We start from the raw sequence: 16,206 nt of genomic DNA, 5'->3' as shown, positions 1-16,206 counted from the left end.
TTCAACAATTAACTTATTGTGGATCAAGGTAGTGCTTCCGCGCTTGATACTTTATAATATTCGCGCTGTGTCAGAACTTTTTTACTGGTAATATATAAGCGAACTTCCGATCAAGTTGCATATACAGATATAATGAAACTAAAAGATGACCAACTTTAGTTGCATAAATTTACTGTGAGTCAATTGTAGTAGGTTAATTAGTTGCACAAATTTATAATCAAGTTGAACATGAAAAGCTTAACACTTGTTTGTACTTTGCGTCAATTGTTGCTATGTATATGATATACATGAATATTATGTACATGTAATTAGATATTTCGATGCAGTAATTCAATATTTATCAAAGTATAAACGTCATTACTTATAAACATGTTCACCATGCAGGAGTGGTAATTTACATGCCTAATTTTTTTTTAAAAAAGTCATTTCGGTGCACTAAAGATACTGCTATGCACGGTGTCCGGGGAAGGATCACACCACAAGGGTGTATTGTACGCAACTTTATCTTGCATTTCTGCCAGAGGCTGTTTCCAATAAAAGGAGGGATGCAACACGAGGACTTCCTAGGGGGTCACCCATCCCAGTACTACTCTCGCCCAAGCACACTTAACTTCGGAGTTCTGATGATGTCTGGCGCGTTAGTGTTGGTATGATCACATCCAATTTACATGTGCAATTATTTATACACATGATGTTTAGATCAACTTAACTTGCATACTCCGAATAATTTCATAAACAGTAATTTTATTCGCCAAGACTTGAACATAAGGAGCCATCATTGTTATTTTGTTATTAACACACCAAGAGCTAACACTTGAAAATTAATAAGATACAATCCTAATACCTAAGTGCTTCAATGCAAACTCCGCCAAGTTCATGATTTCATCCTCATCTATGGTTCCATCGCCATTAGCATCCGCGGATTTGACCGCCCGATGACTCTTTATCCGGCTGAACCAACCTCCATTAGTCGAACGGATCGCCTCTGTGAGATCTTCCTTGCTTATCTTTCCATCCTTGTTTGCATCGAACTTTTTCAACCATTTCTTGAATTCTGCCAAAGTCATTACACGTTTTCCATCGCTAGAGATGTTGCGATATTCGATACTTTTGAATGCCATGACTTAGCTAGCTAGTTTGCGATTGAGACGTAGTAATTTTTTGTTGTTTAAGTTAGGTGATGAAATGACACACATTTATAACAATATCAGATAGAGGCTTCACTTTCACTCAACTGTATAAATTATCATAGTATAAAGTTACAATGCAACTTTCACTGCGTATGGAATATGTTCGAATTAAAAGTTTAACAAGGGGGTATAATTAAATAGTTTAAAATCAAATTTGGATCCAATTTCCAATACTATATTGTTAATTGATTCGGAAAAGACTGAAGCCTAATCCTAATAAACAACAACGTGTCGAAAATGATTTGTAAATAAATAAATAACGTGTTTAGATAGTAGTGTTGAAAGGAATATAGAGTAACAAATAATAAGTGTGTTTGACGAATGTTAATAAATACTTTTTCTTTTAAAATAATGAAATCTATATTTATAAATTTAAAATTATTTTAAATAAAAAAGAACGAATAACAGAAATATAGTATGAAGAGATAATTAAGCTTACATTTTATGAAGAGTATCTAGCAGATTCAAAAAACAAAATTGAGCGTAAAATAGTAAAAGGCTTGATCCCGTCACAAGTTGAGGATAACCAACTTATGTCTTTTAGCTATTTTTGACTTACGAACATTTTCAATTTTTACCAAATGATTATTCACTGGAAAAACATTTCTTATATATTTTAGTCGTTGCATAACTAGATCGTAAACCAAACAAATCCAGCTATGTGAGATAGGAGGTAGTGGAGGACATAAATTAGGATAGAATTAAAGTTTAGTAGGTAGGGGTGCATTGTCTTATTATTCATCCATACTAGTCTTAGTTATTCTTGCTGTTTCTTGTCCTTCAATTTCTGTTACTATCTGTAGTTCCTTGTACTTCGATTATCATATCATTTGGTTCGTATTGTTCTTTTACTATATGATATTTCTTATACTTCAATTACTTTTTTTTTAAAATTATTTCTTCTCGAATCGAGAGTCTATCGGTAATAGTCTCTACACCACTGAGATAGAGGTAAAATCTGCATATATTTTATCCTCTCTGTAGCCAATACTGGTAACTATCCTGAATATGCTGTTGGTGTTGCTTTTCATCAAAATAACTGTTTATTATATAATAGTCAATTTCACTCTAACTTGATAAAAGTTTGAACCAGTTTTTCAAGTTTAAAAAAAGTTCCCTTACAAAACGTCAATACTTTTTACGTCCAAAAACATTTTCAACTTTACATTACCTTTTTTAACCCAACATCAAATATTATTTTTTTCAAGTATCACCCAATTCATATCCAACAACACAGTACCAAAGTTTACAAAATCCACTCTGAAAACTCAAAAGCATCCATATCCACTAGTACAAGACAGTGAACCAACCACAAGAAAAAGAAAACTACGTACCAATCACACTCAATTTTTCCACAAAACACAATTTATTTATTTAACAATCTTGAAGGTCAATTAGAAGTGATCAAAATTCACTTAATAACTCCCTCTACTTATTAGAACAAGCATTTTTTAGCCTATAACCACGTTTTCTTGCATACTCTACAAGTTGATTCAATTCTTTCTTATCAATCATCCCATCACCATTCTTATCAGCCCGGTGGAGGGCACGGGCCGCTCGATATCCCGGGAAAGTGGACCCCAGCTGCCGGAACGCCTCCGTGAGATCCTCCTTAGTAAGGTAGCCATCTCCATTGAGATCACACCTTTTGAAAATATTTGTCAATTGAACTTCAGTCATAGGTACATGAGCGCATGTACAACGTATGATGTCCCTAGGACGGAAAAAATCAAACATATTGTACTATCTTGAGAATAAAACTGTAGAAACAAAAGTTTTTTTTTTTTTTTTTTTGTAATTGAATGCTAATTAATTTGTTGTTTGATCATGGGGAATTAGACAAAATGAAACGTGTTATATATAAGTACTGTTCCAGTGGGAGCAGCATCTTTTCATGCAACTTTATTCTTATTATTCAACTAATTTTATCCATTTGAGTCCTTGATATTATGGAATTTGTGAGATGTGCCCACTCAAGTTTCATAATATGCAAAAACTTCCAGTTTCGCGAGGTTATGAATATCATATTTCTATTTTTAATTATAACCTTTTATAAGTTCTCTCTTACCTTTTTTCCCCCTTATTGCAAATTACTACAAAATTATACTCTTTTCACGTTGCTTTAACAATTAAGATAAATTAATTCTTTTCAAAAGTACTACCCTTATTGTTAAAGAGGTTAAAAAAAAAGGACTCAGGATTACTATTTACTTCGCAATAGGAGTAATAAAGTGAGAGGAAATAAGAAATAACTTTGGCTAACTTAGAAATTACACCTTGTACGTAAATTTGTTTTAATGGACCTGTTAAAATTTTAAATGATATACTGCACTAGTACATAAAATGAAATATAATAATTTAGATAGAGAAACCCAACACATGACCATTCATGTAGAAAGTTTGATTCTACTATATCTGGCTATGGATTATATGTCCTACTTTTTTTTTTTGATACGTGTTAGGTTTTGGTGTAAAACAAAGTTTTAGGAGTTTTTAAATGCTTAATACATCAAAACAATAAAAACAGAAAAGAAAAACAAAAAAAGTAATTAAAATATGTGAAGACAGATAAATTTAGACATAACAAGTGGTTTGAAGATTTTTATAAGAAGAATTATGTATAGTAAATTATTTGTAAAAGAGCCATAAACAGGACAGATTCAGGATTTGAAGGTTGTGGATGCTCACTTTCTTGAAAGAAAAAAAAGTTTATTGATGTTGGAAATCGAATCCATGCCACTTTGTGTCTATAGGCGCTTAACAATAAATTATAAAGAATTTTGCTATATTTTTAGATAAATATATAAAATTTTTATTGGGGTCAATGGGTGCTCAAGCACCCTGCACGGATCACGTGGATCCGCCCTGACCATAAATACCCCTCATACAAATTAATAGTCACTTTAACTAAAAAAAAATGTTCAAAAGATAATTGTCACTTTAATAATATATGTGGGAAAAAAATAATATAATATTAATGTTGAAACTGAAATTATTAATAGCAAGAGAATGGTCATAAATATTGTGTCGTGGTAAGCCACTACCTTGAAAGCGATTTTGGTCGTGCAAATTCTTCTGGTCGGTCGCTTTCTAAGGTTCCACAGCTACTTTCAAACACATGCACTCGTGGCTGGAAGTTTGGAGGTTACCTAAACCAATTGCCCAAAATAATTCAAGAAGAGGAAAGGAAGAAGACTCTTTTTCTTTTCCTTTCTATTTGTTGTATTTCTTCTTTTTTCGGTGTCATTTTTTCTCCAAAGATATATAATTATATAGGGACACCAAAAAGCTGTTTGCAAGATGAGAATTAATGATATTAAAGTAACACTAAATGAAAGTGTAATTAAATCAAGTTTTATAAGAGATTGTTGTTGTTTTAATTTAGAACGTATATCTATGTTCATTTTCATTGTAACGTAGGAGTGTATGTTCAACTCCTTATAAACGTACTTACTTTATTTATTGCATTACACATAATGCTTTAAGAAGCATTAATCCCACAATATATTATATTTATATTTATTATTTGAAATAAATGTAAAAAGTTAAAACAATAATTAAATAGAATGAGAAAAATAGAAAATAGATAAGAACCCGTTCTCAGATTCGGAGTCAGCCAAATTTTTATTTTTGTTAAACAAAGGCAAACATAAATATAATTGTGAGTTTACTTTATAAAAAATGAGCATATATCCTAATTAACCGACCAAGCCACGCAAGCGTAATGACGTCATAATAAATGCATCCGGTATATTGTGTTCATCATCTTTTTTGAAAGTTAAATTATATCGAAGAGATAATATATATTCTTACTTAAATAATTTATATTTAACGTAAAAATTCATTTTCACTTGTCATAACTATATTTAAATAAAAAAGGCCAAATACATGGATTTTCACTGCAATAAATATTTTGATTATTTATTAACTAGATAACTATTTTATCCTAGTTTGGCTCAAAACTTAACGAAATTTTTTGATATGTAATTTATTACAAAAAAGGAAATTTAAATTCTAAATCAAAGAACCTTTACCTTTTAACTCACTTACCTTTAACTCACTTCAAATACAATGATGTGTTTTATCAAAGTTCTATCTTTTTCTCTTCTCAAATCTAATTGTTGGACAATAAAATTTTCGAGATCGAAAAATAAATAAATCGAGACAAGAAAATATTACAACAATCAATTTATTGATTTTAATGTGCGAGTGTTACAATCTCTATGAATCCTCAGATTCGCCTTTTCAAATATAAATTTAAGGGCTTAACTTTTGAGCTTGTTCTTGAATATTACGGTCTTGATCTTGAATCTTGATTTGAATGCTTGAGCTTTTTAGAGAAATTGTGGCGTTTGATCCATGAGCTTTCTTTTGCTTCTTGTTAGAGTTCGGGGGGTTCTTTTCTGAGTTATGAGCCCCCTATTTATAGTTGTGAAAAGGGAAGAGTCATGATGAAAATGTACTTCCTTTGATCAATCAGATTTGAGTGACATGACAGCTTTTATGGTCTTTGATTTCATGGGCCTGCTGCATCATTTTGACATGTGGCATGGTCCTATTGGATTCATCCCTTGACTTGGCATGCCACGTCATTTGACACGTGACGCTTATTTGGGCCTCTAGAATATGATAATACCTTGGACTTAATAAAGTGAGCTTATTATTTGTAGCCCAAATTAATGGACTAACCCAATAAATATTGAAACTTATTTAAATGGGAGAATGCTCACAAAAATACATGAAGTTTGACCGAATTACCAGTTGAGCATACTGAACTTTGCGGGGGTCCTCTTACCCCCAGATTTTTTTTTTCCCGTATTTTAATGGTATATATCTGCCACTTGGCACATTGCGTGTTAGCCATGCACATTGAGCACGTGAACAATGTTAAAACCGTTATAAAACTCCTTTTTTTTTTGGCCAAACAACCCCTTAATTTTATAATTATTTAAAGTTTTATATTTTTATTTATGTTTTCATTCTCTTTCTTCTTTCTTTCTTTTCTTCAACAATGATTGCTCCATTGTTGAATTGAAATTGAATTTGCTCCATTGTTGAATTGAAATTGAATTCTTGAAGATTCCATTTCGAACTCACTAATTGAAACTCAATGGAAGATTCAAACTCGGAAACTCGCTAACTGAATCTTCCAAGTTTCATTAATGGAAATTGAATCTTTCAAGTTTCATTAGCGGAAGATTGAATAGCTTCATACATGTACAGTCCGTATATTTGTCTTCATACATGAAATTAAATTTTTTGAATCTTCCGAGTTCCATTAATGGAAATTGAATCTTCCATTGAGTTTTCAATTAGCGAGTTCCATTCAATTAGGAAGTTTCATTGAATTTTCCATTAATGGAACTTGCTAATTAAATCTTTCGAGTTTCAATAAAAAATTAATGGAAGATTCCATTCAATAATTTGAAAAAACTTTCTTCATAAATTCAATGGAATTCAAAGTTTGAAACTTGAAATTGAATTTGAAAACTTTTGGAGTGATAAGAATGGACTTGAAATTTGAAATTGACTCAATGGAATCATTTGGAATCTTTAATATGGTTGTAATGGTAAAAAAATGTTGAAAACTAATAAAGCGGAGAAGAAGCAGTGCGTGTACTGCACCTCATAGCGTAAAAACTGGGGATAACGTTTCGGGGGGAGGGGGGGGGGGAATTAATTCCACTTTAAAAAAGGCCGGGGGAATTAATTCCACTTAAAAAAGTATAGGGAGGGTAATAGGACCTCCGCAAAGTTCAATATGCTCCACTGAAAATTTAGTTAAAGTTCGGATATTTTCGTGGGTATTATCCCTATTTAAATCCATACATGTTTTGACTTAAATAATTAATCCAACTATATTAATCCGCAATATACGCAATATTTATTTGGGACTAATATATTTTAAATTTAATATGATTTAAATTTTGTACGGATTTAAATTTAATAAAATTTCAGCGCCCACAAATGCCCCCTACTTCAAGACTTGTCGAGACATTTAATATTTTGGAGACTTGCCTTGAAGTGTATGATTATTTAAACATGTTTTCTTCGTGCTTCAACGATTTTCATACATACAAATTTATCATTCAAAAAATTTAAAGCTGAACCATATTGATATTGCCTCTCAAAACTCTCTTATTTTTTTTCACGAATCTTTACACTTAAGACCCATTGGTGAGGTATGCTATCCAATTTCAAACAGATTTTGGAGGGCTTTTTTATCGCCTTACTTAACTAGGAATAAAACTCTTTTGATTTAAACTTAGATTAGAGAAGAAAACAATCTCTAATTTGAATTTGTATGGGAGAAGAAAATCATCCTCCAATTTGAATTTGTATGAAAGAAGGAAATAACCTCCAATTTCAATTTGTACGGGAGAAGAAAACAACCTCGAATTTGAATTTGTATGTGAGAAGGAAACGATCTCCAATTTGAATTTAGAGATGGAAATTATTCCAATCTTAATTTATATTGGAGAAGGAAACATCCATCGTACAACACTATAAAAGAAGGTAGTTTCTCCACTTTTTCAATATCAATTTTGGAGTTTTCAAGCCATCAACAATATTGAGGTAATTTCTTTCCCTCTTACTTTTCTCTTATTTTCGTCACTTTTTTCTGCACAACATACTCGTGGTAGAAAATTCATATCTCATTGTAAAAATATCAAAATTATGAATCGTTTGACGTTCCAGAAATTAGACTTCGAGATCTATAACATATCCAAAATTCAGTTTTAAATTCCTTCAATATAATTCTCGATAATTTTTTGAAGTTAGCTGAATTTTATTATGCTTAAAATTTTAGATTTGCGCGTCTTTACTAAAACTTTCATATCTTGAAGTAGTAACGATGAAATTGAAAGCCGCTTGATTCTTGTGAAACAAGATACAAAGATCTACTTTATATCCCGAATTCATAATTTAATACCTTCGAGATTATTTTAGGTATTATCCCAAAATCAACATTGAGTTTTGATGCATCAACAATTTCAGATTTACACAATATCACCAAAAAAATCATATCTCAATGTGAGAGTATCGAAATTATGATCTACTTGATTCTATAGATGCCGAAACATGCATATATAAAATATCCAAAATATAGATTTTAAAACTTCTTGGATTGTTCTGGATGATTTTTTTTTTAGAGTCAATCTTATATGCTGTCCCGCAGAGGATTTCAGATTTACATCTTCTCACCAAATAATTTATTTCTTGATGTGGGACCATCATCACCAAAGAACGTTTTGATTGCTTTATTCTTGTCAAGGCTTCTTGTCTCAATCCAAGTTGGTGATATACAACTTTTAAGATCAGAACGCTCTGACAAATAACATCCTTTCTACTTGTGTTTTTACTTTCTTTCTTGTTTCCTTTTTTTTTTTTTTTTTTTTTTTTGTTTTTGAAGAGTTGAAATAGATAGAAACATGCAATAATTGGTCGGCTTAAGGTGTGAGAGTTTGACTTTTCCTCCGTCACCTTAATATCGAAAGACAACAATTGACTGGCATAAGGTGCGAAAGTTTAACTTCGCCTCCGTACCTTAAGACCGAAAGACTTTGCTTGAAGATGGTGGACACCGGCTTAAGGTGCGAGAGTTTAACTTAGCCTCCGTCACCTTAAGACCGAAAGATTTTACTTGAAGATGTAATGATTTTCTTTAAGTATGGGCCCTTTCATCGATGCACTTATGCAATGGTATTCTTTAAGTATAGGCCCTTTCATTGATGCACTCATGCAATGGTCTTCTTTAAGTATGACCCTTTTATTGATACACTTATGCAATGGCCTTCTTTTAAGTATGGACACCTTTATTGATGCACTTATGCAATGGTATTCTTTAAGTATGGGCCCTTTCATTGATACACTCATGCAATGGTCTTATTTAAGTATAGGTCTTTCATTGTTGCACTTATGCAATGGTCCTTTTTAAGTATGAGCCCTTTTATTGATGCACTTATGCAATAGTTTTCTTTAAGTGTGGGCCCTTTTCAATGGTCAACTTAAGTTGCAAAGGGACAAATTTTGTTCACCTTAAGGCATGAAAATTTTGATATCCTTTTAAGGATAAACCCGTGAGAGGCCAACCTAAGGTGCAAAGGGACAAATTTTGTCCACCATAAAGCATGAAAATTTTGATATCCTTTAAGGATAACCTCATCAGAGGCCAGCTTAAGGTGCAAAGGGACAAATTTTATCCACCTTAAGGCATGGACATTTTGATATCCTTTAAGAATAAACCTGTTAGAGGCCATCTTAAGGTGCAAAGGTGTAACACCCCGTACTTAATTACGTGCATTAGTCATTGTTATATGTGTTGGGGTATATGTATTGATCCTAAGTTAGGTATATATGAGTTTAAGTATGAGTATTGATTATTTTGAGATGGTTTCAAGTGTATAGTTTGATTATAGGTGTATAGGAATCGACTTTATTTATATCGGAATTTTCCCGTCGATGGTTCCATACGAAGGTTATTGAATAAGATTTCCAACGATATAAAGATTTCCAAAAACGGATAAGTTTCGGATATAAGCGAGCTCGTTCGAAACTTTAAAACGGTGGCCGGGATGTGAACAGTAAAATGTGCAGGAAACTACTGAGGCCTGCCAGTTTTTTTGGGTCAACTTTGAACGATCATAACTCCCTTAATATAATGAACTGGTTGAGCTACCATATATCAAAAGAAATATCTTTGAGTCTTCTTTCCAATGAAATTAGTTTCATCCAAATCCAACATCTGAGTAAGGAGTTATACTCGTTTTACTTCAGCCTCTCAAAACAGATTTTTAGGGTCAACTTCAAACGATCATAACTACTTGTACAGGACGAACTGGGTGGATTAATTTATATTAAATGAAATACCTTTGAATTATCTTTCTAACGATACCAATTTCACCCAAATCCGATATCGGAGCAAAGAGTTATGGCCGATTTACTTTAGCCTATCAAAACAGTCCACCATGGACAGATTCGGATTTACTTAAATTTTTAAGGGCAATATGGTCATTTTCCATCACCTCATGGACGAAAATTGGTCATTATATACATATACTTAGCCTTATATCCACCATTTATCATCCAAATCATTGAAGAATAAGAAACCCTAGCCTAAGTTCAACTCCAATTATCTTGTGATTCAACCGTAGAAAATCCAAATTGATTCCGTAGTTGTGTTCACCGTCTCAAGGGCTTCGAGAAGCACCCCTTATTTGTGCCAACAGGACTTCGAAATCAAAAGGGCCATTTTTTTTGGTAAGGATGTAAATTATGTTGGTGTTATTTATATGGATATGTATATATATATATATATGCATGTGAGCATAAGAAGTATGTTATTTGATTGTTGTTGAAAGATGATTGGAAATGATGTTGGATTATTCTTGTGCATGGTTGGATTATGTTAAATTGTGAAGGAATTTGGGGTGATGATGTGGTATTGATGATGTGGTATTGAGATGATGATTATATACATATACGCACATAAACCTATTGTTCAAGTTGGTTTTTGGAATGTTTTGCAAATATTGGTAGTATGGAATTATGGAAGAGAATTGTGGTGTTGGGTTGCTAATACTAGATGCCAAACATTTCATTGTAGATAAGTGATTTGTAAAGGCGGGAAGTTGTGTTGAATTGGTAGCTGAATCTACAACGAGGTATGTAAAGCATACTCTAACAATGTTCTTTGGCATGAAAACACCAATGTTCCATCAAGTAAGATTCCGAGGTTGTCCAAAAACATGTATTGTTCTACGTTACCAACGAAGTTGTTTCCATCCTATAAAGTGTCAAAATGTTCATTGATATACCAAAAGGCTCTTATTTCATTGTTGTGATATTGATGATTCTGAAACATATTGTTGATGTACCAATGAGTCCTTATTACATCGTTATTGTATAGAAGGTCTATTACTTGGTTCCTATTGATGTATCATTGTTTCAAGGTATCAAAAATGTGGTGACGACCGAAATAACAATCTCAAAGATTAATTGAACTAAGTGATGAAAGTTCTCTCTTATCGGGTGGTATCCCAGGGGCATAAGCCTAGCATGGGTCGATCCCTATTTCATGTGTTTATGGGTGGTATCCCAGGGGCATAAGCCTAGCATGGGTCGATCCCAGTTGATATGTACTGGAGGCATCCTAATGGTCACAGTACAGTACAGTAATGATTACAAAGACGATAAGAACGAAGGTAAAGTGATTGAATAAATACAATGTACAGGTTGTCACAAGTTCTAGTAAGTGTGGTCCACTCCTATTACGACTTATTCACTTGTTTCTGATTTCTATTGAGCTCCTATATCATATGTGATTATTTACAGCTTTACATACTCAGTACATATTTCGTACTGACGTCCCTCACGGGGGACCTGCATTTCATGCTGCAGGCACAGGTACCTCAACTCATACACCGCACAAGTAGGAGCCAGGTCATACAGCTATTGTTGGTGAGCTCCAGTTTGCTTCGGAGCTTTCCGAGTCGGTTCCTTATGTTTTGTTATTGTACATGAGTCACGTGTGGGCGGGGGTTTGTCCCGACCCTAGTTATGTCATGTATATCCTAGAGGCTTTGTAGACATAAGGAAGGGTAAAGTCATGGAAGTTTATATAGTAACGTTATATTTGTATATGTGGTGGCCCCGACGGCCAAGTATTATATATATATATTTGTGCGTGTTGTGCTGATACAGGTAATTAGACCTTTCTATATGCAACGAAGTGCTGTCCAATTTTTTTGGTGACATGTAAGTGAAAGTACAGGTATTTGAACGGGTTCTCCCGGGCCTTCTCGGCTTCGGGTGCCAGTCCGGCCCGATGGGATTTTGGGGCGTGACAAAAGGGACAAATCTTGTCCACCTTAAGGCATGAAATTTTGAGATCCTTTTAGTTATAGGCTTGGAGAACTTTAGCATTCTAAATCCCATTGAAGGAACTATTTTTATTTTCGATTGGTTTCCCCCATTGAATCACAAATAGTTGGAGTAAGTCCAAAATTTAATTAGAATAGTTTCATACTTGGAATTCGTATGGCGGATACTGTAGGAACATATTTTTTTTTGACACTCATGCAACTGAACTAGGAATGAGATTCCAAGCGCCTATGTACCTCAGTAAAGAGGATCAAATCACAGCATAGTTCTGAGTAAGTGATCAAGTCACAGCGTAGTTCTGAGTAAGTATTTTTTTTATGTCCTAACTTTTGCCTACGCTGCCTCTTTCGAGGTTTTCAACCTAGCGGACTTTTATTTTTTTAGCCGTACACAGTTTATACTCTTGCGGGTCATGAGTGGACATGCAGTTTATACTCGTGCCTTAATGAGTGTCATCTTCCTTCAAGGATAGTACTTCTTCAAGAACTTGATGTTGATAGGACCAATTTCACTCCATCTACATCGACAAGCTTGTAAGCACCATTTAAATATGCCTCTTGTACGACATATGGTCCATCCCACTTTGGGGTAAATTTGCCCCTAGACTTACGAGAAGTTATAATGGGCCTTCTTACTGTAAGGACTTGATCTCCAACTTGAAAATACCTCAAGCGAACCCTTTTATTGAAAGAACGAGATAGCCGATCTTGATATCATTCAAGATTTTGTTGAGCCTCCAACCTCTTCTCATCAAGATCTTCTAATCCCGCAAGATGCAACTTACCATTTTCTTCATTGGTGAGCCCTTCTTGAATAACCAGTCTCAAAGAGGGTATTTGATGCTAAGTGGCAGGACTGCTTCAACTCTAAAGGCAAGTGAGTATGGGGTTGTTTGTGTCGGTGTACGGTAAGTTGTCCTATATGCCCATAAAGCTTCTTCTATTTTCTCATGCCAGTCTCGTTTGGATTTAGAGACAACTTTCTTCAATAAGTTGCACAAAGTCTTATTGAAGGCTTCAGCTAGACCGTTAGTGGCAGCATGATACATAGAAGACTTGTGCTGCTTAAAGCCAAAAAGATTACAAATCTTATTCATCAGTTTGTTATCAAACGGCTTGCCTTTGTCAGTTATTATATATTGAGGGATTCCAAAACGGTAGACAATATTCACTCGAATGAAGTTTGCAATATTTTCTTTCTTTACTTAAGAGAAACAACTTCGGCCCACTTTGAGAAGTAATCTGTCCCGGCCAAGATGTATAAGTGTCCACCAAAAGATTTTGATAGTGGAACAACAACATCCATTCCCCAAACATTGAATGGCCAAGATGCTACAGTTGGATGTAGTACCTCTGGAGGTTGATGTATGAAATTTGCATGGAATTGACAAGCTTTGCATCTTCTAGCATAGTCCAAGCAATCTTTCACCATTATTGGCCAATAATATCCCATTCTTTTAATGTGAAAATGGAGCTTCGGTTCAGACTGATGTGATCCATAAACTCCCGAGTGCGCTTTTTGCAAAGCTTGAATTGCTTCTTCCTCTCCCAAACACCATAAAAGTACTCCTTTAAATGATATTCTATACAGTGTTCACTTATAATAAAGGAATCGAGGTGCACGACGATGGATATCAGTCCTTCTTCTTGGATCTTCTAGAATTATCCCATAACATAAATAGTCAACTATGAGTTGTCTCCAATCTTCCTTTACAGCTTCAGACACGGAAATGAGGTATTCAACTTTATTTTCTACATCCCATCCTTATTCGATGGTGGTACTACCCATTCTTAGCGGATAGTAACTCACGTCTGATTTTAAAGAGTTAGGGTTGAGGCCAAAGCAGCTTAAGGCATCAACTTGCTTATTTTCTCTCCTTGGAATATGTTGGAGGGTTACCTCTCTAAGCCACCCTATCAACTTCTGTGCATAATCATGATATGGTCGTAGCTCAGGCTGTCTGACTTTATAGCTTCCCAAAATCTGCTTGATCACTAGTTGGGAGTCACCAAAAACTTGTAATTACAGTCTTTTCATGTCAACTACCATCTCAAGTCCAAGTATTAAAGCTTGATATTCAGCAACATTATTAGGGAAATAATTTGTTAAGGTAAAAGAGTATGGGATGACCTATTCTTGTGGAGTGACGAACACCACACCGACACCAACTCTATCTCGATGTGCGGCAACATCAAAGTACATCTTCCATGGGGGTATAGCTTCAATAACCATTGTATTTTCATTAGGAAGTTCATCGCTCAGTTCCCAATCATCAGGTATTGGGTGGTCTACCAAGAAGTCAACCAATGCTTGTCCCTTTACAGATTTTGGGGAACGTACACAATCTCAAACTGCTGAAATTAAAGGTACTATCTTGCAAGTCGATCACTAAGGACTGTTTTCGACATTACAAACTTGATGGGATTTGACCTAGACACGAAACGGAGAAAATGAGATTGAAAGTAGTGTTTCATCTTTTGAATTAAGAAGGCCAATGCCAAACATAACTTTTCTATTGGAGAATACTTTAGTTCATTCGGCGCCATCGTTCTGCTTAAATAGTAAAGAGAGTTTTCTTTGCCTTTACTATTTTCTTGAGCCAATAGTGCTCCAACTGACCTCCTTTATACCGAGATGTAGAGTATCAATAGTTTCCCAAGTATGGGTACCGCAAGAACTGGTGGCTTCATTAAGTATGATTTAATACTCTCAAAGACATTACTACAAGCTTGGTCCCATTCGAAGGGAATGTCCTTCTTCATGAGATGACTAATTGGTTGCCACTTTCCAGTCAGGTTTGAGATGAACCTTCTTAAATATGCTAACCTTTTTGAAGGCTTTTTAACTCATAAATATTTTTAGGCTTGGGTATCTTCAAAATTGCATTGACCTTGGTCTGATCAATTTTAATTCCTCGGTGTCACACAATGAAGCCAAGAAATTTTCCCGACGTAACTCCAAGGGCACACTTCAATGGATTCATCCTAAGTTGATATCTTCAAAGTAACTCGAATACCATTCTTAGGTCTTTTAAGTGGTAGTCTCTCTTTCTTGACTTCACCACTAGATCATCCACGTAGCATTCAATATTTTTATGGAGCAGGCCGTCAAAGATATTTTGCATAGCCCTTTGATAAGTGGCACCAACGTTCTTCAAACAAAAAGGCATTACCTTATAGTAATAAATACCTTTGGGCGTGCAAAATGCAGTGAGTTCTTTATCCTTTGGCGCCATGCGAATCTGATTATAGCCGGATGAACCATCCATGAAGGGCATTTCCTCATAACTAGTGGTGGCATCAATCATCAACTCTGGTATGGGGATCGAAAAGTCATTCTTAGGGCAGGCATTATTGAGATCTCGAAAGTAGACACAAACTCGAATTTGATCATTCTTCTTTCGTACTGGAACAATACTTGAAATCCACGTGGGATATTTGACTTCACAAATAAAGCCAGTTTCAATGAGTTTGTTAACTTCATTTTCAATCAATGGACCCAACTCCGGTCTAAAGCATCTTTGGGCTTACTTAACAGGACGAGCGCCATTCTTGACCGCCAACTGATGTACTGCTACTTTTTAATCTAATTAAGCCAGGAATTTAGTTATATCTCCAAGTGAAGACATCCATATATTCTTTGGGTATGTCCATATAAGCGATTTTCTTCTCCACTTCTAGAAACACACTCAGGTAAGTTGGTCTGGGGTCTTCATCGGTTCCAAGATTAACTTTCTTCAAAGGATCTATTGTAGTCTTTACTCCTTCTTCAAATTGTAACAGAGAATCTCCAACATCTTCCTCCTATTGAGGATCATCTTCGTTGATGAATATATATGATAGCGCCAAAAGGCATTTTCTATCTCTTTATCAACCTTTATTTGAGATGAGACATCTTTCTCATTTTAGGTCATAACATGATCTGAGGAACTAACACTCTCTTTATCTTTTTTGAGTTGATTGGTATAAACCACAGTATGAGCCTTTAATTTTAGCACCTCATTGCATGAAACTACTAGTTCGTCTACTGCATCATTCTAGAAGGAATCAAACTTTAGAAATCCTTATGGATCTTAGGCGAAGAGTGCATTGTTGTACTTTGACAACTTTTTCGACACTTGTTATTTTTCTTC

The 16,206-nt window shown here is 34.5% G+C and overlaps 1 non-coding gene across 1 annotated transcript; it reads right to left on the bottom strand.

Moving 5' to 3' along the window:
- Positions 1–542: 542 nt before the first annotated feature.
- On the bottom strand, positions 543–661 carry LOC124898372. The gene has a single exon (XR_007055339.1). It is a non-coding gene; the product is annotated as a 5S ribosomal RNA (ribosomal RNA).
- Between the last annotated feature and the right edge of the window lie 15,545 nt (positions 662–16,206).

This window comes from Capsicum annuum, chromosome 4 (assembly GCF_002878395.1).
Source record: "Capsicum annuum cultivar UCD-10X-F1 chromosome 4, UCD10Xv1.1, whole genome shotgun sequence".
Classification (NCBI taxonomy): Eukaryota; Viridiplantae; Streptophyta; class Magnoliopsida; order Solanales; family Solanaceae; genus Capsicum; species Capsicum annuum.
Note: the sequence above shows the minus strand (reverse complement) of the source record. Positions and strands in the feature narration are given on the sequence as shown.